Raw genomic sequence first — 23,742 nt, forward strand, 5'->3', positions numbered from 1 at the left:
CTGATTATTTTTTGAGGTAAACACTTTCAGAAAGTTCCGAAAGCCGCTTGAAATAATTTGCTGAAAGCTATTGCCATAATTGAAGCGTACATTTCTTGTCGCATAGTTAATGGGGGTTAACCTCCTAAAGTTATGTACCGCGTAACGAGCGAAGGAACGAAAAATGACGGGTGTAACGTTAAGAAAGAGAACATAGCGGCGCGAATTATATAGAGAACAAACGAGGGTAGTCGATATTCTAGCTGACTTCTAGCTGACATTAAGAGGAAGGAATACTGAGCAGGTGAAGTAATGTCTACAGCAAGTGATTGGTGGTCTGTTATGAATAGCAGAATGGCTACCAAGGCAAGGCGAGCGCAGTTGAGGGAAGCAGAGAAGTAGGTGGTGGGATGGAATTAGGGCATTCGCAGGCATAGGATGGGGTCAGCTCACAGAATACAGGGGTAATTGGAGATCACCGGAAGAAGCTTTCGTCCTCCAGTGAAAATAGAAGAAGAAGAATGACGGTGATGATTATTGTCGTCCTAAGAAAACAGGCAAGAAACGGCTATGATATATAAATATAGTGGTAAGGGAGCGGGAGAGTGTCAAACCGACGACCTCGTGTTCAGTGACATAACGCCATATCTACTAAGATGTAGTATATATACTACTCATATATAACCGATTTAGCCAAAGTGAAATTGTTTTGCATTTGACATTCGTCACATTTCAGCAATCTATTTGCTCTACGAAGATGCTTCTTTGTAGGATAAAGCCGGGTAAAAGCAGCCCCTTGTTAAATCTTGGCAGCTTTTTCGCCGCGAAAATGAGTTTGCGGAACTTAGCAATCTTGAAATTGTGGGTTCGGCTGCCACCGGCGAAAAGTTATCTTTTCGTCCACTTTAATTTTCCCGTTTCCTCATCATTTTCTGCATCCTAGTTTCAACCACAGCTATTCCCCCTATATTTTTCTTGGCTCCATTGACCGCTTGGCTTTATATTGTCGTGATTAACAAGAAATCGAGCCGCTCGATCTTCCTTCTTCCCGTACGTATATAATTCTTATCTTTTTAAACATATGCCTACACTGCCCGCATATCTGTAGCCACATATCCAGATACATATACTTGTCGTTTTTAAACATATGCTTATAGTCCCCGCACACCTGTCAGCATCGTGTGAATTTTGGGGTTTCCCACATGGGAACTCATAGAAGCCCGTACAATAGCGCAATACGAAAGACTCACACAAACACTTACTGGCAGACACATACTTAACAAGCTTAGAATAACATACGCATCACAGTATGGCACTAAAGTAGACATACCCCACGACATAAGGAAGCCGCTTATAATCCCACCGCTACCCAAAAAACATGCATCCCGAACACCACAGGGAAAGGCGAGAGGAAAGGGCAAGGGCTATACAGAGGAGATTCCAACGCTCTCAGGACGTGGTGTACGTCGACGCGGCAGAGTACACGACTAGCCAGAATCTATCTATCGTTGTAGTGAACTCGCAAGGTGACCTTAAGGTCAGCGGATCTATTAAAACCAACAGAGCCGAGGTGACTGAGGAATCGCCCATTGCTCTCGCAATGGCTTCCACACTAGCCACGATAATAGTCAGTGATTCTAAAACCGCAATTTTAAATTACGCAAGGGGGCGCATTTCGCCGGAATCGCAACGAATCCTGGCAAACTTCCGCGGTCAGCGGGTTGTCCATATCATCTGGGCGCCTGCGCACTCCTCCCTCCGCGGCAACGAGGCGGCCGACACTGTGGCTCGAGGGCTCGCACGCCGACCCACCCTGGCGCCGCGGCTGGGGCTGACAGGGGACCGGATGGTTGGCTACAGGGAGATAACTATTACAGATTGGGGAGGGTACGTTTTCCTCCCGCACACCCATCACTTAATAAGCAGCAGGCGGTGGCATGGCGCCTCCTTCAAACAAATACGTATCCAAATCCGGTGGCTTATAATCATTATTACCCAGAACAATATTCGGGTAAATGTAAATTTTGTCAAGAAATGGCGGACCTGGATCACATTGTCTGGGCCTGCCCTCGGGCGCCCCGAGAGGGCCAAAAAATTAAGGATCGGAAGCAGTGGGAGACCGTGTTGCTCAGCGCGGCCCCCGAAGGCCAACTTTTGGCCGTCCAGCAGGCTGAGGATGCCGCTAGAGCTCAAGGGCTTCTGGCCGCCATCTAGGCGGGGTTACCCCCCACCCCCAACCAATCTGCCGGCTACATAAATAAAGGCCTCTCTCTCTCTCTCTCTCTCTCTCTCTCTCTCTCTCTCTCTCTCTCTCTCTCTCTCTCTCTCTCTCTCTCTCTCTCCCACATTGGACGTACCAAACTTAGCAAAAGCTCGCCATCCACCCTGTAAGCAACCTTACGGTGCAATTTCCCTGTCGCATTGAAATTATATGCATCTTTCCTTCCCGAATACTGGCAACATGTCTGCCGCCTCCATGCTGGCCATACAAATGTTATAAAAAAAGAATGCCCCGAAGTGCAAGAGAAGATCCCAAGAAAGAGTGTCCGTGGAGGCCTGATTCTGCGAAGCACGTATGCGCGGAGTGAATTTCACGCTGAACGCATGCGGCATACTTGTATACAGACGAGACACGTGCGCAACTCATTTTTATATTCCTAACTGTGCCTCGCTTTTAAAGCACACAACAATGTCTTTGTGCGCATCATCACGACCAATTTCTTCACATAAACATGTGTTGATTCGACGTATACTATATAGCAAATACTAGTAAAATACGCCGGGGACATCGTCGATCCCCGAAAATGCGTAGATTTGCTCAATAAACGATTCCTGCACGTGCGAACGCTGCAGGTGCCCTTCTCTGCCCAACGTATAATACTTCCTGTGGCCATGGGAAAAGATAATGCACTACGGGCATGAACTGGAAAGTTATCGCGAAGCGAGGGAAAGTGTATAATTTTTATTTCGCAATTAAAGATATGTGCGCCATGTCACATTCAACTTTTACTCTGGAATCGAGGCTTGAATATCAGATTGAATTTGCGACTGTGCTTCAAAATGGGCATATGTATGTGCCAGATAGAAGGACAGATGATACAATGCAACGGTTTGCATCTGGGCCATGCGAATAATGATTGCAAATGACCCTAGACAAAGTTTTCACCAACGTATAGGATCAAATGTCATGACCAGATGCCGCAACATACAGCCGGACCTATTTTCAATATCCCCGCATTTTGTGGGTGCTACATTTAGAAAATTCTGAGGGGCAACCTGATTTTTTATATATATATCTTACCACAGTTACAACGTTTATCCCATGTTGTCACCTACTGCATGATTTTCCTGGGTTCTGGCAGCGTATTGACGGCGTCATATCTTGCAGTTAATAACGGAGCTACTCTCATTTATTTGCTGCTCCAAAACAAACGTTTTCATTAAATCACGAGTGTCAAATGATATTTCTTTTTTCTCCTATAAACTTGCCCTTTCACCGCGACCACTCTATGGCCGTAGTTGGTGCTCTGTATCAGCACTGCGGTGGTGCACTCTTGCAGTGGCTTAGGAGAGCTTACCTCTGGAAGCAGGCAGTAATCTGAAAAGTCTACAGGATTTATCATCTGCCCTTCTTCGCAGATATGCGCTTATTTCCGGGACCGATGCTTATCACCGCACTACGAAAAAAAAAAAAAGATCTCTCGTGCGTCTGTGTTTAATAACGACTCCACATCGAGGGTCCCTCTCGGATTTCTCTTGAGGACCTCCTCCAGCACGAGTGAATCGATTCGACTGAGCCAACATCGCGTTCGGCTTCACAGCGCCTCTAACAGGTGGCCGCGTGCGCCCGAGCGCGTCCCCTGGAGCGACCACCTATAAGCCATCCAGAGAGGTGCCATCAAACACACGAAAGAGAGACCGACCGGGCTTTTGATACCACAGCTGCGAGCCTTTTCTCGATTGACGCATTCCCCGAGGTTCCTTCGCGCAGACTCAGGTGGCGCCACTGCCGAAAGCCTCGCTACATTGCACCGGGCGCGCTGCGGGCGATCGCACTGGCTTCTGCCGGCGGAACGCGCCGTCCTGCGACTGGGATTTCCGACTTCGATGCGACCGGCAGGTGAGTAGGTGCTCCTCTCTCTCGCTCTCTCTTTTTTATTTCAGCCTTGCCTCCTTTCCTTTCGTCGTTATTCTTGTGCAGCTTCAAGCCGTGCTCGTTCCTTTGGGAAGAACGAGAGAGCGCGCGAGCCTTTTGGGCTGTGTGGGCTCGTCGTTGAGACGGGGCTCTTAGGGATAGAAATGCGGCCCGGCGCCTCCAACAGCTACCGGAACGCGTTAGCGGGGAGCCGGCGCGCTCGCTCTCCCCCTTTCTTGCTGCTGTGTCAGCTGAATGTAGACAAGCCGCTTCGCGCGGGCTGGACCGATCGCCCAACGGTGATGTCGTAATGTGGCGCAGTGCATTGTCATTGGCAACGGTCTCCGTCTGCAGCATTTCGTTTCTAAACGTCGCCTATTTGGTGACCACCGGTGTGCGAGGGAACCTTTTTCCAACCGTTAGTTTATCGAAGGAGACCTTCATCCACGGCATCGCAATGGTTGCAGACTATGTGCATAATTGCTCATTGGCACGTTTCTGGAGTTCGACAGCCTTGAGAGGAAAGATGCACTGACGCAAACACCAGTGCGAAACATGCACCTTGCCTTTTTTTTAACGAGGTGTCTTCTTCTTACAATCTATCTTAGTGGGTATTTTACAGAGGAGCGAGGAAGAAAACAGCTATGACACAATGCACACGGGACTCGAGGCTCTATGAGCATCTAATGGACCTTATTGCAATTTCAATACGAAGGAAAGGACGCTAGTCCCTGAGATTTTAGTTTTTAGACTTCTCGATTCAACCATTCCGAGTCAAGCCTCCTATAAATGACGACGTGAAAGTCCTAAAAACACAGAACTGAATAATTTCTGAGAACAGATACAAGTTCGAACAGCAGTTTCTGACGTGATAAAACACAAATATACATTCAACCGCTCAGTATTTAGACTCAAGCAACAAAGACTTAGACAAACAGTGACACGTTTTCTTTGTTTTGTTTCTGATATCTTTTTTTAATTGTACCTTTCAGGCTGCTTTATGGCGCGCATTAGCCCAACTAAGTTGTTAGAAGTAGTAGAATGCAAGGTACCGGTGCGTCATTCTCTACCGGTGCGTCAAGGGTCATGCTATATGCAGGAACCGCCATTGTTAACTTTCTCAATCAATACTTCCTGCATCATTCTATCTTATAGGCTCGAAGTGAAACTGCAACGCGAGCGAAATCGGTTCGTTCATTTTGAAAATTATCGTCTCAACGCAGCATGATCTCCTAAGTCTCGCTTTCGCAAGGGGTTAGAACAAAAATCTGATTGAGAGTTTAGTTTTTACATGTACCGTAAATGTGCCGCAACATGCACACACAGCAGGATACTAATGCGATTGCTCACTCACGGAACTCCGCGTTTTCTTCCTATTTTTCTGCGGTGTGGCTTCGAGGCAAATATAACTTAAACATACATGGATCATCAATAGTTAAGTTTGTTCGCTGGTCGAAGAAGGATGCCTAGCGGGGTGCGAACTCGGCTCGATCTTGTACATGTATGTTCACCGCCCACAAAGAATTGTATAGATCACCGGCGCCAAGACACTCACACTGAAACACATCAAATCGGACGCGTTTTTGGAAGGAGAGATTGAGTGAAGTAATATTAAGCGGCAACTTTTTATTTCAGAAGAATGATGTTTGAAAGTCCACGCGGAAAAACAAGACAGCTAGCTCTATATTCGCTTGTTCTTATAGCGGGAGCCAAAAACTACAAGGAGACTTTTCCATTAATTTCCTGTACTGTACTGAAAGCTACAACATATAAAGGTACGCCCGCACGCACCTCGGTAACTGTGATTCTTGATGAAACCTACTTGGGTAGAACATAGAGCAATGACACTTCGGGGCGCATTAATTTCTAATGGTACACGCAAGCACAGGTGTTTTCTCGGACAACGTTGGGAACAACTGGTGTTCTTGCTACAACACTCCTCATTCGCATGTCATGCTCGCTGAAATGTATATTTCACTTTAACAATCACTGCGATTTCACCAATTTCCAGCCCCTTCCCCTTTTAACCCACTCAAGTCACCGTTTCTAAAGCCTTTTTTAAATTATTATAAGGTATTTTGGAGATGTTGCCTCCTTTAATTGACGCTGGCTACTCCTTTTAGCATAGGGATTTAAAAAAAGAACAAATCATAATAAATGAATGATGAAATCATAATAACACGAAATCCAGTCGCATAAGTACACTAATGCCACACTAAAACTGAAAGTCAACTGAGAAACAAAGCAACACAAAGTCCAGCCATATATGTGCACTACACACGAAGTCCGGTCACATATTTATAGACTAATATGAGAGCACATAAGAAAGCACGGATTAAATTTATATGAAGGTACATAAAACCAGGCATTGAATTGGCCAAAATCGAATCAAAAGACATAAAATAAGAGATATAGAATACGCTTATCACATTTTGACACTCTACTCAATAGTTTCCGCCAATATTGCTCGCGTCTAGGGCCAGTAACGCTCGTCTTTGCAGTGGGTATGTCGGCCAAGCACCCAAGATCTTCTGAGGCTTCTTCAGCCCAATGTTTTCCCCAAAAGGCGCAAGTTTATCTCGTTTCACGCGGACGCATTGTCGGCGGCGGCGCCACTCGTTAGGCGGAAGCACCACGCGTAGACGCTAGCCGGGGAACAGGCCATTAGACCCCACTAATCGCCCGGCGCTGGAGCTTTTAATTTGTCTGGGCGAGCGCGCGGCGGCCTGTGGCTTGGTGCGCTGAGGTAATGACGACCGCGCGGAGCCCCGTTAGCGCCTCGCGGTTGCAGTCTCTCAAAACTCGCTCTCACGTCCGCCCTAAAGAGTGCCGCTTAACAGGGCCCCCCAGGAATCTCAACGGCCTGTGCGCGTCCTCTGAAAGCAACGGACCGCGCTGCCGGTAAATCCACCCTTATTAAGGGGCACGCGTACATCGCACGCGGACTCGTTCGGTGGTCTCGCGTCAGAACATGCGTGCCTCGCCTTAACGTTGCCGCGGGCGGTCATCGAGAGCCTGCTGACCTTAGACGTCGGAACAATTATTGCAGAGGCGTGTATCCAGCTTTCGGTAATGATTCCCGCAAGATTTGCCATACAGTAGTCTAGCCGGACAGCCAGTCTGCCGTGTTGGGCACGATGGTTCTTGACCCACGTCATGCCAGAAGTGGTCATCTCACGTCGTTCCTGGCAGAATTAACCTAAGAATACTGCAGTTTGTCGCCATTTAATGCTATTTTTGATTACTTGACGTTTCGCGGTTTATATGCCCTACGTTGGATCGGCCAAGAAAGAAGCGAAAGGGCCAGTCAAACGCCAAGAGAAACTTGACCAGAAAAAAAAATGAGAGAGAATATCATTTTATTGTTCTCTCTATAAACCCGTCGTGTTTGTCTTCGGTCTCCTAGTCAATATATTATGACTGCACAGCTACATGGGCAAACGTAGACTGCTTCATTTCAGGCATGGATCGTTATTCTAATTTTTACGGTTGTCTCCTCCTGAGAAAGCCTCTACATTAAAGTAACAGTCAAAATCCTAATGTAACGTCCAGAAAACAATCAAGTTGCGAAGGCAAGGAGTGAGGTTTCCGCATGATAATTACAATTTTCAGACAGTTAGACCGGTAGCTTGCTGCTATAAAAGAAATAAGATTAGACAGACAGACAGACAGACAGACAGACAGACAGACAGACAGACAGACAGACAGACAGACAGACAGACAGACAGACAGACAGACAGACAGACAGACAGACAGACAGACAGACAGACAGACAGACAGACAGACAGACAGACAGACAGACAGACAGACAGACAGACAGACAGACAGACAGACAGACAGACAGACAGACAGACAGACAGACAGACAGACAGACAGACAGACAGACAGACAGACAGACAGACAGACAGACAGACAGACAGACAGACAGACAGACAGACAGACAGACAGACAGACAGACAGACAGACAGACAGACTGACACAGACACAAAGACAGACAGACATAGACAGAGACAAACAGACAGAAAGAAAGACAGACAGAGAGGCAGACAGAGGCCGAGACAGACAGACAGACAGAATAGACGGACGGACGGACTAATTGGAAGCGATACAATTGATATGAGAAATTCGAATGACTATGTTGCGAAAGCGCATGCATGTTCCATAGAAAGGCGATTTTAGACTTGCATAGATCCGGCAGCTGCGAAACTCTATGCTAGTCCGTGAAAGAAAGATGCCCTCTCTCATCTGCACTAAGGCACGGTTGTCTGACCTTACAAAGAAGACCAGCTCAATTACCCAGAACTATATACATTGCTGCTCTAATGCGCGACAGCCTTTCTTCTCCGTAATTAGGGGTTATATTAGACAATTTCATTGCCTCAAGAACGCGATTAATGCTATTTGCTACGCAACTTCTATCATAGCTTCGTTATTTTTGGCGTTGGTTAACACGTATTAGTGACAACTCCACGTACTGTCAATGAAACAAGGGTAGATTTTGGCCTGTTTTGATTGCCAATGAGAGTTTCTCGACTTTTTCGTCGTTTGAATATAACAGCAGCTTGCATATCGGGCTCTAATTTTGCTGGATGGCAATCAAAGCGGCCAGATATACTCAATAAAGCCAGCAGTAATTTACTTGCGAGGTCTAGCCTCCTCTTAAACTTTGACGACGTAGATTTGCCAGCAATGCCTCTCGGCAAGCAGTAGCAGTGAAAGAAGGTGAGTGAAAAAGCTCCCTTCACTATTTGTATAGCAACAGTTGCAACACTGCAACAATACAGATGAAAGCCCAGCCTCTTGCTAGTAGTTCAGCGTTCATAACTAAAGCGAAAAAGAAAACGGATTGTGCGACGAATGTGCCAAATTCATTGCTCCTATATATGGTTTGAACAGAAAGAGGCAGTTTTGCAGTGATATGTGACAGTGGAAAGCAGAGGGGCCCGCAGGCAATAATCCTGGATATCAACCTTATATTGAAATGCAAATAGCACGTTGAAACACCTAGAAACTGTTATACATAATAGTACACGATTGTGTGAGGGTAACCCCTCACAAATAATGGCGGAAATATTTAAAAGGAGTATACAGCCCATGTTATAATCACGCTACGAGTATGTCGGTCGATCTTTAATTCTTTCGGCACTTAAGCTGACGCATTAATATTGAAACATATAGTCTTTGCACTTTTGTTTCTTCTGATGCTTTGCATCTACCGTGTAATTTTCTTACTTTTTTAATATTATTGACGTTATACAAGGAAATGTTGGCGCACAAATATGGTGTCGGCTACTCCTTGGCTCTTGAATATGTGGTATATACAAATTATAGTTGCAACATAAAACGTATAATATACAACATAGTTACAACAAAGTTGCGTCGTCATATACAAAAGTCAAAGTAACAACATGAGATTACAAATACGCACTTTAAGCGATAATGCGAACAACGGTGTCACATAACGAATAAAGACTCAAGCAGCGATGCTTTATAACCACTTCAATATCACATCTGCGCCTCGACATTAAAAGTGAAGAATTCTCTTCTAAATATCTTCTTTTTTTGTGCCTTAATAGCAGCCAATGATGTTGCTGTCTTTCAGAATTTTTTTAATGCTATTAAAGCTGACTTTTGCATTGTTTTTGTTGGTCACGGCACTAATAATTTCTTTAAATTAGGAGGTGTTCGGTCCAATGCCATTAATGACCATTTAATTTGGCGTCCTTGCGTGTATCGTGCGGGAGGTCTATAAGGTGATACGTATCGTCATCAACAAAGCAACGAAAGCTATTGGCCAGGCTGAACATTTTCAGCGCGGCCAATACGGTGTAAAACGCGCTTTGTGTACGTTCGCTCTCACGTGCAGGACTCACTCGCGCTGTCGATATCAAATTATCTTGCACATTACCCAGATACTCAATTGTATAAACTATCGCGAATACATTTGTTGTTTCTTATATTGATACCACCGAAACTATGTTGTACTCGCTGCTGTGTTATATGGAATTATTAGTATAGCATTCTTCCCTTGCTGCCGACTGACTGGTTTCACAACATTGGGAAGGATAATTAATTAGAATGGGGAAAACGTTTTAACTATCGTGAGTTTGTCGCCCAAAGATCACCGATATTTAATTAGACCACGCGATTTATTAGGTATAATGTGGCCGTAAAAAATAAAATTAAAAAAAGCTTGCTTGCAGTTAAGTCCGTTGTTAAAGCGAATACGCATTAAAAGAACATGAGCAAATTTCCCTCTGTGGCAAGTCTAGAAACGATCCAGCTTTACGGCGGATCAAATGCGGAAGGTGGAGCTCTGTCTACGAGTAGGCAGTGCCTGCGTAGAGGACAGGTAGTGTATGCTTTCTCAATCAAATCATGCCAGGGCAAAAAAAAAGCTAATGTATGCCACACAATTGCTGCAGTGTGATCGAAAGATTTGGACCATTGGGTTCCTCCCCAGTAATCTTAGCTTGAAAGTCCGCACATGAGACGCTTGTGGCTGTGAGGAAGCAATCGCACATCTTCTGTCCGCGTTATAGCACGTACTGTACACTGCGTTAGAGACACAGCAGAGCCGATCCCTGCGAGAGCAAAAGGTGCTTGGACAGCGGTCACGAGAAACGCATGCCCTAAAGGCAACCTGAACGTACGTTAGTTCGCTTCCTGTGGTCTACTGGCCGGCGAGGCAGGCTGTGATGGTGACGTGTGCATCCTCCGAATCTTTCCCACCGATTTCCAATTCGCAACTCATCTTTCTCCCTTCCTATCTCTTTAAATCTCTTTTTTCCCCATGCAGCGTAGCAGATCGGACTTATTTTTTTCTTTGCTAACCTTACCCATTATTTTGATTCTTCCTCCGTCTTTATGACGATCTTCGCTGGCATACCCGAAAAAATGCGATGTCGCCGCACACTTGGGCTTAAGAACTAACACGCGTAATTTCGCCCGTTTAAAAACTGCCAGACCTTGCAAACGCTATTCACCATTCTACCGGGCCTCCAGTTGGGGATATGTCAGAGGCTCGCGTGCTACTCTCAGATGACTGACCAGAACGACACGGGCTTGTTTAATGTTTTTTGGCCGCCGCTGCCACTCGTGGTGGCGGTTATCCTAACTTGGCAGCGAACTGCTCAACTATACCGTTCACAAACATCCATGCGCCCGCTGGATACGCTTCGCAAAAAAGAAAGCTAGCACCACTGCTACTTTCGGCTCCTACGGAAACGCGGCGCGATGACCATAAGCGGTCGTAACAGAATGAAGATGGTAAAAATGAAAGCCGGAAGGACTTCTGCGATGTAAATAACCACTGGAATGTATCGAAGGTATATCCGGAACAAAAACAACATGAAAAGCCTGCTCCCAGCTGATTAAAGAAAACGAAACCTGCAAACTTTGAAACACTGCGTTCACTGGGACTGTGCTGCGACAGAAACCTCGAAGCGGCTGCTTGATTCGCTGATGATCATATCATTTTACGATCCTTGTGCGTGCATTCGTAGGGTTATGTTTACCATACATAATTTGGATCAAACCATATGGCGTATAGCTCACGGCGGCTAAAAATTTTCTACGCGACTTCTGCAGTTTGGGACTAAGGCTGCTTTGCGGGTTCCTGTAACGAAAAAAATGCTTGTGCTCGTAAAACGTATTGCAAGCCTATGTCACTCCTGTCCGTTCAAAGGTACTGACAGCGATACATATACGCGCTGTACGCGCTTATACTACGCCTACCGTCCAGCCAAACGTGATCCTTCAAGCTCCCCTCGGTTAAAGTGATGACGCAGACGCAACGAAAAAAAAAACAATGTCATAAAGTCATATAAGCATGCAATGTGATAACTAAAAGTTAGCAAGAGCTACGGAGCGAGATAAAAACGCGGGAGCAGCAAAAATCAATGTCAGTAACGCATCGAATGAATGTACAGAAAAAGAGAAATCAGGAAAGGTCATGTTCACAAGGCCGCATGAAGCAACGCAGGCGACGATGGCAGTTTTCTTCATTCTGCTTTCCGTATGCGGGAACAAAGGCCGTCACAGGTGCATGGGGACGCGGCTCGCGGCGCTGTTCCCGCGTTCGCATACGCTTCCCTGCTGCATTATGGAATAGCAGGAGATTACGTGCGACATAGTAGTATAGCCTTGCCCTATTTGGCATTACGCCGGCTAAAAGACACACCGTGTCGCAACCTTTCTTGCCCTGCACATAATAGGCACGAGCAAGAGCGCTTACGAAAGGAACCGTACGCGAGTGGCATTCATATATTGGGGCGCGGTCCGCGTTATTGCGCGTGCGCTGTGCCGGAGACAGAGAGTGCGATTAAGCTAGCCTGCTTGCGCTGGAATTCCGCTTGCAGTCACATGCTATTGTTGTGTAACGCGCAATGCCACCGACAGTCGCTACGCAGGCATTTGGCTGCAGTGATGCTTTGCAAGGCGATGCCTACGTGTTCTGTTTGATTATTTTGTTCTGTTTCATCTTGTGGAGTCCACACGCATCCACTGCACTTGCACTGTAAGGAGGCTGGGCACCTGCGTTGATTTATATATGTTTATTACTAATAGTGATCAGGACCCGCATTTTCTAGTGATTAGTTTTTTTTTTTTGTTTTCTTTTTCTTCCTCCTACGTGTTTGGTCCGTATGCCGCCGCGCAGCTACTATTATCTCTTGGTTATGATGCTATACGCGAGGATAATGAGTAGAAGTGAATAGAAACGAAGGAGAAGAATGTTTTCAAAATGTGGTCATGGCAGAATTGCCTTCCGTTTCCGTATCAGACAATTCACGCGTCGTCAGCATGCGTTCTTCACTTCCATTCCTCTGTCTTTCATATCTGTGCAATACTCCTTTGTGCGTTTTTCGCCGCTGAGCGAATATGAACGTCCTTATTCGTTATTTATTTATTTATTTATTTATTTATTTATTTATTTATTTATTTATTTATTTATTTACAGGGACAGTCGGTGTCTGATTGGTAGAAGAGAACGAAGGATGAGGCTGAGAGGATAAAACAATAACTACGAGAATAAGCGAAAATCCCGCAGTCTACTTCTAAAATTTCAATACCTTTGTTCCCTAACAAAAAACGCGTCACTATCTATGCCCTTTTCCTTCTCTTTTTTCTTGCTTTTTCACTAGAACATACATTGCAACAATTCTCATTAAACTTCTTGCCGTTTCAGATAATTGCGCCATATACTTTTTCTTGTATCTTTGTATTTTTTCGCAACGAAGGACATAGTATACATCAATTAGTGCAGCCGGATTTAGGCTGAAAAATAGTAATTAAAACTTACAAAACATAGATACGCTTTAATTGCAGTAAGCGAAGGTACAGTCAATAATAATATTAAAAATATGTGCAGCAACGAGCTCTTCGGATTTGTCAAAAACCTTACCACTATGGATCTGGATCGCTAATGAAGACTTAATTAGAGGAATCCGCCCGTGAGTACCGAACCTTCTTATTGAGCCCTCTTGCCATCTTCAAGGAGCCTGCGTCTTGTCGCGTACTCCTTGGAGCAGCAATCATCGATCTTATCGACCCAGCGGCCATCAACCTGTCGCGACCTTTATCTGCGCAACGTCTAAGGTTACGAGAAACTCAAACAAATGAATGCAAAACTACGAAGCTTTCGGTGCATCGAGACGCTCTCAGCAAGAAGCTACAAACTGCCGCCTTCCTGCGCCCTGGAGTAAACGCGTGTTTTAATCCTTTCTTTTTTATTGTAATTATTCCGATCAAGAATGCTTTGGGGAACAGCAGTCATCAGGATGTTATAATACGTTAACTTTGATGCGTTCCTATGCAAAGTAGAGGTGCACGCTACACCTCTTGGGAAGGTCTTGTGCATGCAGGGTGCTCCTGCGGGTGCTTAGCATGGCGAAGCCCAGAAATTTTTCGGTCGATAAATCTGCACACCCACAGACCGCACGATTGTTTCGCGGGCCACCTTTACAGCTGAATATTACCAGCGTGCGCAAGAAAGACCTTGCGTCTTATAAAGACTTGTGAATTAAAAAAAGTCTCAAAACTTATTGACCTTTTTTTTTTCTCATCTTCTCGAAGCTTTGGGGTTACAATTGTCGCGGGTCAACAAAGAGGAGCGCCTCGCGTTTCCAACACCCATTTCAGTAAAACTAGTAACTTCAATTTTGAACAACTAACGTTCCGATCTAACACTGCCAGAAGTGACGCCGCCAACTGCGCAGGATATAATGTATTCCCAATTGATCATTTTTGGGAATATCAGTTTCAGTGCACACTGGATGGGCTCAGCTCAGCTAAAAACGACTTCACAATAAAAGCCACGCACGCAGCTTACTGTCAGCTTCGTATTCATATTTCATAGTTCTGGAGGGCGCTAAAATGACTCCCTTCGCGACAGTCAGACTTCACGAAGGAAGTTGCGCCTCGCAAAAGTGAAAGCATGCACCTTAAAAAGTGAGCCGAGGGCAAGGGGGCCAGAGCGCGCGTTCCTATTAGCGACGATCATGATGATGGTGATAATCACACCACCTGCACTACAAACATGTTCCTTATACCAAAGAGAATAAGCGCACTCGCTGCGGCTTAGTATACAGCGCGGTGTATTGCGCACGTGTCTCTTTCATTAGCAGCCTTTTAAGGTTTCTTAAGTTAAGCCGCACGCCAGCGGATCATGGAGCTCGACTTAAATTCCGACTGGAGGGGTGTAATGTGGGTGAGGCCATCATTCCTTAATGTACGCGTTTCGTGCGTCGGGCCGCTGTATGTCGCTGTCATTAGCCAATGTAGTCGCATGGCAGAATAGAAAGGGTTACCGACGGCAGTAAACTAGAATGTCGCGATGTCGACCATCTGGTCTCGGGAGGATCAACATTTCGTTGGACTGGATTGTGGAACTATTGGTCACTTTCGTAACGCCAATCACGTGTGTGAGGTTCTTTTTTTTCTTTTCGCTGGAATAAAAATAAACTGATGCCTTCATTAAGCGTACGCCGAGAAAAGTATCATTCTTTTGTCAACTTGCGTCACGAGAGACGACAGATGGTTATTTATCGTGTAATATATATCAAACCTCTTGAAAGAGCCGCCACTTGAGGCCACCACAACAAAACTGCCGGACCATTCATTAATAGAGTTTCTTCTCTCTCTCTCTCTCTCTCTCTCTATCTTGAAAGACTGCAGCGTGAAGCGGTCAAGCTTCTTAAGATAAAATTCGACGTAAAGTTTACATACTGAAATAAGGGAAATGAAATATCGGTGTAGACATGTGGACTTGCTGTAACAGGGCATATGAATACTAAGCAGGGGATTTATTTCCCTTCTTATTATAAAATCGTCATTATATCCTTCTTTATGACTGTCAATGTTGACAGCCAGACAGTTAAACACGGCACTACCACCCACACTCATTGCCACTAGTATACACCAGGATACTAGCCTTAAATGTTTTCCTTCTCTCCATGAAGGATAAATGCGTAGAATGTATTCACTGACAATCAACTTGTTGATTTATAGCATGATGGCACGCTTTGCTTCAAGGTAAAGTTGTTCTATTTCTGATTTGGTATATTTAGTTATTGTTCCACACTCATTGCTAGAAACTAGAGGCCGCAGTATGGCATAATATAAAATAAATGAAGAAATAAAAAGTGGCGCCGCAAAAGGGCGTGCCCGAATACACGTATACGAAATAAGTCGGTCCCAACAACGCCAACTTCGACAGCCTGAAGTTGTGCAATAAATAAATTACCGGGTCATGCGAATGAAAAAGATTTTCCTAAAAATGTATAATAGTTTACTCCTTTTTCCCCATCACATGATCTATAGTAATCAGTTTTCAACGTATTCTATTTCTTGTCACGAGCTTCATTCGCGAGTTATTTGAGATTCCACGTATCAGTGCTTGACCTCGAGTCGACCGCGAAAGGTTGGAGAGAACGCACACGCGTCGGCTCAATTTCCCTTAGGCGCCACTAGCTCGTCGAGCTGTGGTGATTGATTACGCGCGGCCCCAAACCCCTATTTTGCGAGAAGTCATTGCATTTCTCCGAAAACAATCGCTCGAGACGCGCGGTCAAAGTAGGCCACGATCGAATGTCGCGCCAAAGTATACTACAGCCCGCCACTTCAAGTGGAGCACTCTTTCTAGTCCCCTTTCCCCCACCCCCAGTGTAGGGTGACAAACCGGGTGCTCCTCTGGTTGACCTCCCTGCCTTTCCTGTCCTTGCTTTCTCTCTCTCTCTCTCTCTCTCTCCGCTGAGCAATTTGATAGCGTCATCGCCTGCGCAATTTCCATTGCCTGTCACGCAGCAACTGCGCTCTCACTGCGTCCAGCTGTTATTGCTCGCAATCACAGCCAAGGTTGTCAGACGGGGTGGTTTCCGCTTTTCGTGCGCGCTTTGCCCTACTTCGTTATATCACCGCTAGATCGGAATACTCGTTACTGTTGAAAAGGCAACACCGAACTGAATAAAGGCCAGAAAAAGAACCTAAGAAGCTTGGCGAATAGGAGGCTGAGATAAAGATTACTATTCCTTTCCCCACTTCTCTCAACATTCCATCTTTCTATTCACCCTTTCCCGTCCGCCAGTGTAGAATAGTCAACCAGACGCCTACTGTTTTTCTTCCCTCCTCGTATTAATAACTGGACACATATTAAAAAGAATAATATACAAGTAAACAGGCAAGTAGACGTTGTAGTTGCATGATTTATTAGCTCTTTGTTGTTGTTTTGTTTGTCTAAAATAAACATCGAATCAAGTTCCAAAACATTCTAAAACAAAAGGAAAAGGCCGATACAAGGCATAAAAAATACGTTATTTGTCTTCTAATTCAAGCAGGTTGAAGTTGGATAACCTATGTGTTTGATGTGTTGAGTAGATAACACATACGTCACCCTATGATTATTCAATAACGAGGAGGGCGGTGAGGGAGGGAATGTGGAAACGAACTCTTAAGCACACTGCACAACATAATTTCCGCCTGGCAATAACAACTACGGTAGAGAGAGAGAGAGAGAGTGAAAGGGGAAAGCAGGCAAGTTAACCAAAGGGGAAGGCCTGGTTTGTTACCCTATGCTAGGGAGAGAGGGGAGGGGGAGGTAAAGTGATAACAAAGTAGAGATAAAGAAATAAAGGAGCATAGACGTACAATCACAGTCGGTCACTGTCGCCGCATACTGTCACTGCACAGCATAGTAGCACTTGCAGCACTATAAACATCTGTTCAGGCTACAGCAGCTTGTCCAATTCTGTTACCTTTAAAAAGTGCAACAGTGCCCTCGTCGCCCTCCGCTGCGATGGTTTGTGATGGCGGCATTGTAAAATAAGTTCCTCTATTAGAGGTTTTCGGTCAAAGCGCGCTATAGTGATTGCGAGCGATCGTCTCTGTAAATTGCAGCGACGACAGTAGCAGAGAAAGTGTTGAAGTCTCCTCGTTACCACAGTCATCACACGAGGCGTCGTCTGCCCATCCGATTCGGAAAGCAAAAGACTTGGTGAAGGCCACCCCTAGCCATATTTGACAAAGCAGGGTAGCTTCGCGACCTCAGAGTCCAGCTGGAATGCAAAGGCGCAGAGAGGAGTATAGGTTGGGCAACCGGTTGTTTGGAATACTTCCTGCGTTCCACAAGGAGAACGGGATATCACGGCTGAGCATTTCAAGTTTTCTAGCGACATCTGTCCTTGATAATGGTATCGGCTCCTCTTCTTCACCTTGAAGAGCCGACCGAGCAGCGTTATGGGCGTGTTCGTTCCCTATGACGCCGCAGTGACTTGGAAGGCACTGAAACGTCACCTGGTGTCCTTTCTCAGTCAATGTATGGATTAATTCTCTAATCTAGAATACCAGTTATTCGTGTGGTCCACGCCGCAGGGCTGATAGCAAAGACGGCAGTGTTGCCTTCGAGTCACTAAATATTGACCATCTTCGAGGTTGTTCTTGGCTGACGAGACGAAGTGCAGCGCGAAGAGCTGCAAGTTCCGCAGCTCTTCGGTAGAAAGTGAAGAAAGAGAAGGTCCCGTATTCTTATTGCAATTACAAACATTCGACGACTCCTAGTGGCTCTAAAATGCTTCAATGTAAAGCTCTTCTCTTCAATCTAAGAGAAACTAAATACAAGCCTAGGCATGCAGAACAGCTCGTCGTGTTTACGGATTCGTTTTTGTGGACATTTTTACAGATGTTTCAATTTTCAACACTTTTGCAATTTTTGGATCTGCGGCACTGTTCAGGTGTCTGCCGAATGGTTAGGCAAGAATTAGAGCACACTTCACTCAGTGTGCAGTGAGAAGTTGAGTTGTAATTAAATGCTTCTACTGCGTTGATAGCTTTAGTTTTAAGCAAGCCAGTGCCCAGCTCAAATTTCTCGTGCAATAGGACTGGCGTAATTCAGCATGCAAGAGAGTTCCAAATTACTTGTGCAATATGTGAACGTCATTTCATAATTGATAATTTCTGTTCTGTTCAGCTCATTATTTGAAATGCTAGTTCGCAGCAGAAGCGACAAACCATTCAGGTCGGGGTATGCGGGGTATGCTGAAGTGCGTTGTTGCGTGATCTCGCAGAATTTTGCAATTGGTTATCTGACATGGTCCGTCCGAACTATTGTTCTGTCCAAGTAATGGCTTATGGTATATATATATATATATATATATATATATATAAAGAAAGAACAAATGCAACATGCTTTTGCAGTAGTAGATGTACGAGCCCTGGGTGGGCAATTTATTAAATTTTCATCAACATCAGCCACGTTTATTTTTATGGGTCTCTAAAATGTTCCAATTTTCGCTATTTTTACAATTGTGTTAAGTTTGGGATTTTATAACGACATAAATACATGGCGTACTAGCGTACTTCTTGTTTCTAGTTTGCGAGGAACATTTTGAAGATTTCTCAGAAATATTTACAGCTCCATCACCTTAGCTAAAATGCTCCCCCCCCCCAAAAAAAAAAAAAGAAAGAGCTGACTTCGAGGTTGGTCAGAGGCAGTCGCTCAAAACCAAAGTTTGGCAATTTTTCAGAAACATACTCTGGGTGACATAAATGTAACTTCCCGTGGGTCAGTTGTTCTAGTGGTGTCGATTTACGGAAAAAATTTTGGCGGGGTACAATGCGTAAACTTTGTAGTGATAGGCCTTAGAAATTGTAAAATCAGTAAGTGGTTAAAACGCTTACTTATTTGTTCTTCTTAAGTGAGAAAATGGAGCCTATATTAATATCCCTGTATGGTCATCCTCACGATGTGTCTCGCTCTAACAATAAAAATCACATTCATATTGAAATCTGAACTCATTCTTTTCGTCGCAGTAAGAATGATGAAGAGTGGCGAAACGGGTCCCAAATGTTTCTCGTTCTCACTTAAATTTTTATATTGGACAGGAAAATTCTTCCACATCGCCAGAACTGTGACTACTTTTTCAGCACACATTTTTTTTTCATGCACAACAAATCTTAAATGAGACAAAAACGAAAATGTCGTTATCGTGTCGCAAAACGCTGCAGACATTACAAGCGTGTGGTACAGAGAACGCACTTTTATTTTTCTACACGTTAACCCTTTCACTCCGTATATAGCGTATAGCGTATAGCAAAGTAAAAGGTTAGCACGTGGATGATTACCGTGCTAAAGAGAACAACAGTCAGTGCAGGGTTCAGCTAATAGCTGCGGACTTCTAGCTATTGCCCAGTCCGACAGTGCTAAACGGGCTAAACTGCCCACACAGCTTGTGGCCCTGGCTTTCCGAAAATTCGCATCCGTTTCCGGCTCTCGTCTCTATTCACGACTATCGAGTTTAGTGTCGTTGATAAGGGTGACGCATATGTCGATCGATGTTCATTACATATGATCGATTGTCAGTCAGCACCGATGTGCGTCGTCTTCCGGCGTCCTTCATTCCGTCGCATGCGCTGTTTCCGGCCCGAGAACGCTCGCTTCGCTTTTCGCTAGCATGCAGGCTCGTGACGACCGTCCTTGCATGGGTTGCTTTTATTCGTGGTTCAACGGCACCGTTTGTTACAGCCCATGCGGCATCGTATTTAGCGATGTTTACATTCTCGGTCTGTGTGCCTTGGTGTCACCGCTGCAACGCCGTCTTTCAATGACGCGTTATCGGGTTTTAAAACGCGAGGAAAGGTGAACACAAAACGTGTGCGGCTTTGGCGGCTTTGTTTTTTGTTAGGCGCCTACAGAAATGTCGCATGCCGCGTTGCTCATCTCGGCGCAACTCATCGCAACTCGGGAGGGAAGGCTGATTGGCGGAGCGCGCCGGTGGCAAAGCACCTTCCCGGAGTTGTGCGCAGCTGACACTGCAGCGGTGCTGATCGGCGCTGCTCTGTGGTGCCACCTGACCACTGCACGTAGCCTGTGTGGTTCCTCCTCACGTAGAAGCTGAGAACTATAAAGGGCGCAACGTAATTGCAACTTGCAGGTAATCTTGTGAGAAAACACAGGTAAAAGCGTATATTTAGGCAAATACAACACTCTTAAAATGACACCCTTTGGGTCGTATCTTGCCACACAACAATAATCGTCATCTGTCTTGCCCGCATTTTTTTTCTTTAATGCTGCGAGCCCGGTAGTTCCAAGTCACGAACATGCAGCATGCGAGTTATCAGCATGACAGAGCATTTTCAACGGCAAAGTAGCGAGCGCAGTGTTTTCAAGAAAGAAAAGGCAAGCAAGACAGATGACGATTATAGTTGTGTGACAAATATACAATTCAAAAGGTGTAAACTTTTTTTTAGAGTGCATATATAAAGAATGCGCTCAATTGGGCGTTCTGTTGTATCTTATACACCTCCTATATCCTGCAGTGTCTAACATATACAATTTTCTGATTCGGTAGAACTTCCCGCATTTGTCTTTTCTTTCGTCTCTCTCGCACTCTCTCCTTCGCTGTCTACTATAATACGCACTCTCGAGGCCATTTGGTGGCGTTACGTAGGGTCGTGAGAACAGAATAAACGTAATACGTATAGCTCGTTGCGACGAACAAATTGAGCTTTAGAGTTTGTGCAGAAAAAGCCAATCAAGCGGAAGGTTAGGGATACCTACAACAAGAGCCAACGTATACTGTAGATACAAAATATTGTAGGTAATTAAAGCGTTCAACTGGAAAATGGACCTCAGAGGAAAGCGATTGCATAGGGGAGAAGGAGGGAACTTAAATACAAGCGCGGAACAGCCGGTGCTATGATAATTTACATCGCATTAGGCCCTTATCAGTACATAATAATACACTATAATGATTATCTGCATAGTTTCTTTGCAGTGACCCTCGGTTTCTCCAGTGGTCCTACATGATGTCGGTCGGTATACTTGCCGTTATGGCAGGCATCATTTACCGATATTTCGGTATGCAAGAAGTGTAAGGGAATGTACGCACACTAAAAGTGCAAATTGAAAGTAATATGTTCTTGCGTACACTCTTAGCGTATATCGTATCGATGAAACACTTTTTAAAACTTTGGGTGCGTTATTCATGCCCAGTCATATATCTTACAGGCACGTCTTAGCTGTTCAGTTACAAAACTGCATTTCTTCTGTGCTCGGATAACGGCCAGTTAGTAATGCAGGCCGCGTTTCTTCGCTTCCGGGACGTTTTTACGCTTTCTGTCCTTATTTCCAGCCATTCGCCTCCATTTGCATTGATTCTTAGGGGAAAAAAAAGCGAGAGATTCAACCATACCTGCTTATACCCCAGAGCTACAACTCGAAAGATACCGTAGTGGAGGGCTGGGGTTGATTTTCAGCACGCTTCTTTTTTACTTTCACCTGATTCCTAGCCAATCCGAACATGGTCGCCACGGCAAGGAATCGAACTCGCGACCTCGCGCTCAGCAGTAGCAGGACACAGCCGCTAACACACCAATGCGGGTGATGGCAGGCAAAGGGAGACAAAGAAAGATCTGCTGTATAAAAGAATTCAGTTTATGCCAACAATATATCAATAGCATGCAGAGAAAGCGCGAGAGAGATATATGTATAGAAAGGTGGCAGGCTGGCTAAGAGAGAGAGAGAGAGAGAACTAGAGGAAAGGCATGGAAGTTAACGAGACGCACGTCCTACTTGTTATCTTACACAGGGGTAAGATAATAATGGCCGAAAAGCTAAAGAAAGACTATAGTTAGGCGCACACCTGGAGATAAACAGCAAGTCTATATGCAGTCGCAGATACTCGTCGAGTTTAGGTATTTCAGGAATGTTCTCGCCGCTTTGCGCCCTAATGACGCGCACGTCCATAGCTCAAGGAATTTCGTTTACGAAAAGTTACGATGCCTACTGAAGGCACGCAAGCTACTGAAGTTCCAACGGTCAAGTGACCTAGTTGAACATCTGTGACACTACCGCGTTCCTTTGCGCGTATTCGCGTAATCTTTTATTTATTTATTTTTTTACATCCTGCCGGCCGTCTCGCTCTCTACGTACTTCTCTGCGTTTAACCACCGCACACCCCATTCGAGTACGTATGCGAAAAAGGGCTCCAGGTCGGTTAAACGCACAGCAAATGCCTACAGAGTGGAGGGCGCCGGCAGGATGTCGGACTTCGTCTGACACGCAGTGTGCGTATTTATAACGCACGGCCGCGTGCACAGGCACGCGCCGAAAGCTTGCGCACCTGCGACACGAGAGACGAGTCATTGTACACAGTCTGGTAAATGTCGCGCGTCACTGGAACAGTTAACGACGCGAGGCGACGCCTGTGAATAGCGCCGTAGACCTAACTGGGATGACTCGTTGCTCAAAGTGGCCGACAGCTGTTCCCCATCGATCAGTGCACGCTATAATGCGCGCGAAACGTCGACAAAAATGACAGCACAGGCTCTTCGCGCATTTTATATTCGGCTCAGGGAGACTGAGGCGTTCTGTTGGTGACGAAAAGAAAAAAAGAACAGAAAGAAAAACGAGTCCGTTCCCGAGCGGTGAAGGAGCCCCGAAGGGCCGAAAATCGGAGATATGCTAAACGCGTACAGCATTCGCGCGTAGCGACAAAACGACGTATTAGGAAGTTCCAGAGAAAACGTACCCAAGTGGCTTCATGTACTCAAAACCCAAAGTCCATAAACGCGGCTGCTTTCTATCTCCCTTTTTTTTTTTTGCTTTCTTTAGTGGTTCAGGCCGATAGTGTAGTGCGTAGTGTACTGTGTTCTACTTTAGTCTTTAGATTTGTCCTGTTGCTTTTGCTTCCCTCTCTCCTCCCCTCCTCCCTATCTTTTATTTATGTGTTGCTGTCCCCTCCTTTCAGCAAAGTAGGCAGGCGTTGTGCCCCTTCCAGTGGCAGTTGCCAGCCTGCTCGTCGCTTTCCCTTTCCTGTTAACTGTGTATATGTGTTCAAAACAACAAATAATAATAATAATAATAATAATAATAATAATAATAATAATAATAGCGTGCCTTACATTGGGTACCCCATTTCTCAAGTTCCCTTCCGCCTTCCTTTCCCATTAGGTAGGTTTAGAACATGTGTACACATGAACTCGTATGGTTGCCGCCTTTCCCCCCTAACCACCGGTAGGGTAGGAGCAGGCGTAAGTAAATGCCACTCCAAGCAACAGACGACAAATGAGAGTTACCTCCCGTCGCGGTAAGCCGTGCGGAAGGCGGAGCTTCAGATGAGGATCCAGGGAACAAA

At 45.3% G+C, this 23,742-nt stretch overlaps 1 protein-coding gene across 1 annotated transcript in view; it reads left to right on the plus strand.

The window, feature by feature from the left end:
* The first annotated feature begins 4,011 nt into the window (after positions 1-4,011).
* The window catches only part of LOC142571700 (uncharacterized), a 216,433-nt gene continuing 196,702 nt past the window's right edge, over positions 4,012-23,742 (plus strand). The window contains exon 1 of the mRNA XM_075680236.1: positions 4,012-4,099. The gene's annotated coding sequence lies outside the window, so the exon portion shown is untranslated. The remainder of the gene's footprint in view (positions 4,100-23,742) is intronic.

The sequence above is a fragment of the Dermacentor variabilis genome, chromosome 2, assembly GCF_050947875.1.
Source record: "Dermacentor variabilis isolate Ectoservices chromosome 2, ASM5094787v1, whole genome shotgun sequence".
Lineage (NCBI taxonomy): Eukaryota > Metazoa > Arthropoda > Arachnida > Ixodida > Ixodidae > Dermacentor > Dermacentor variabilis.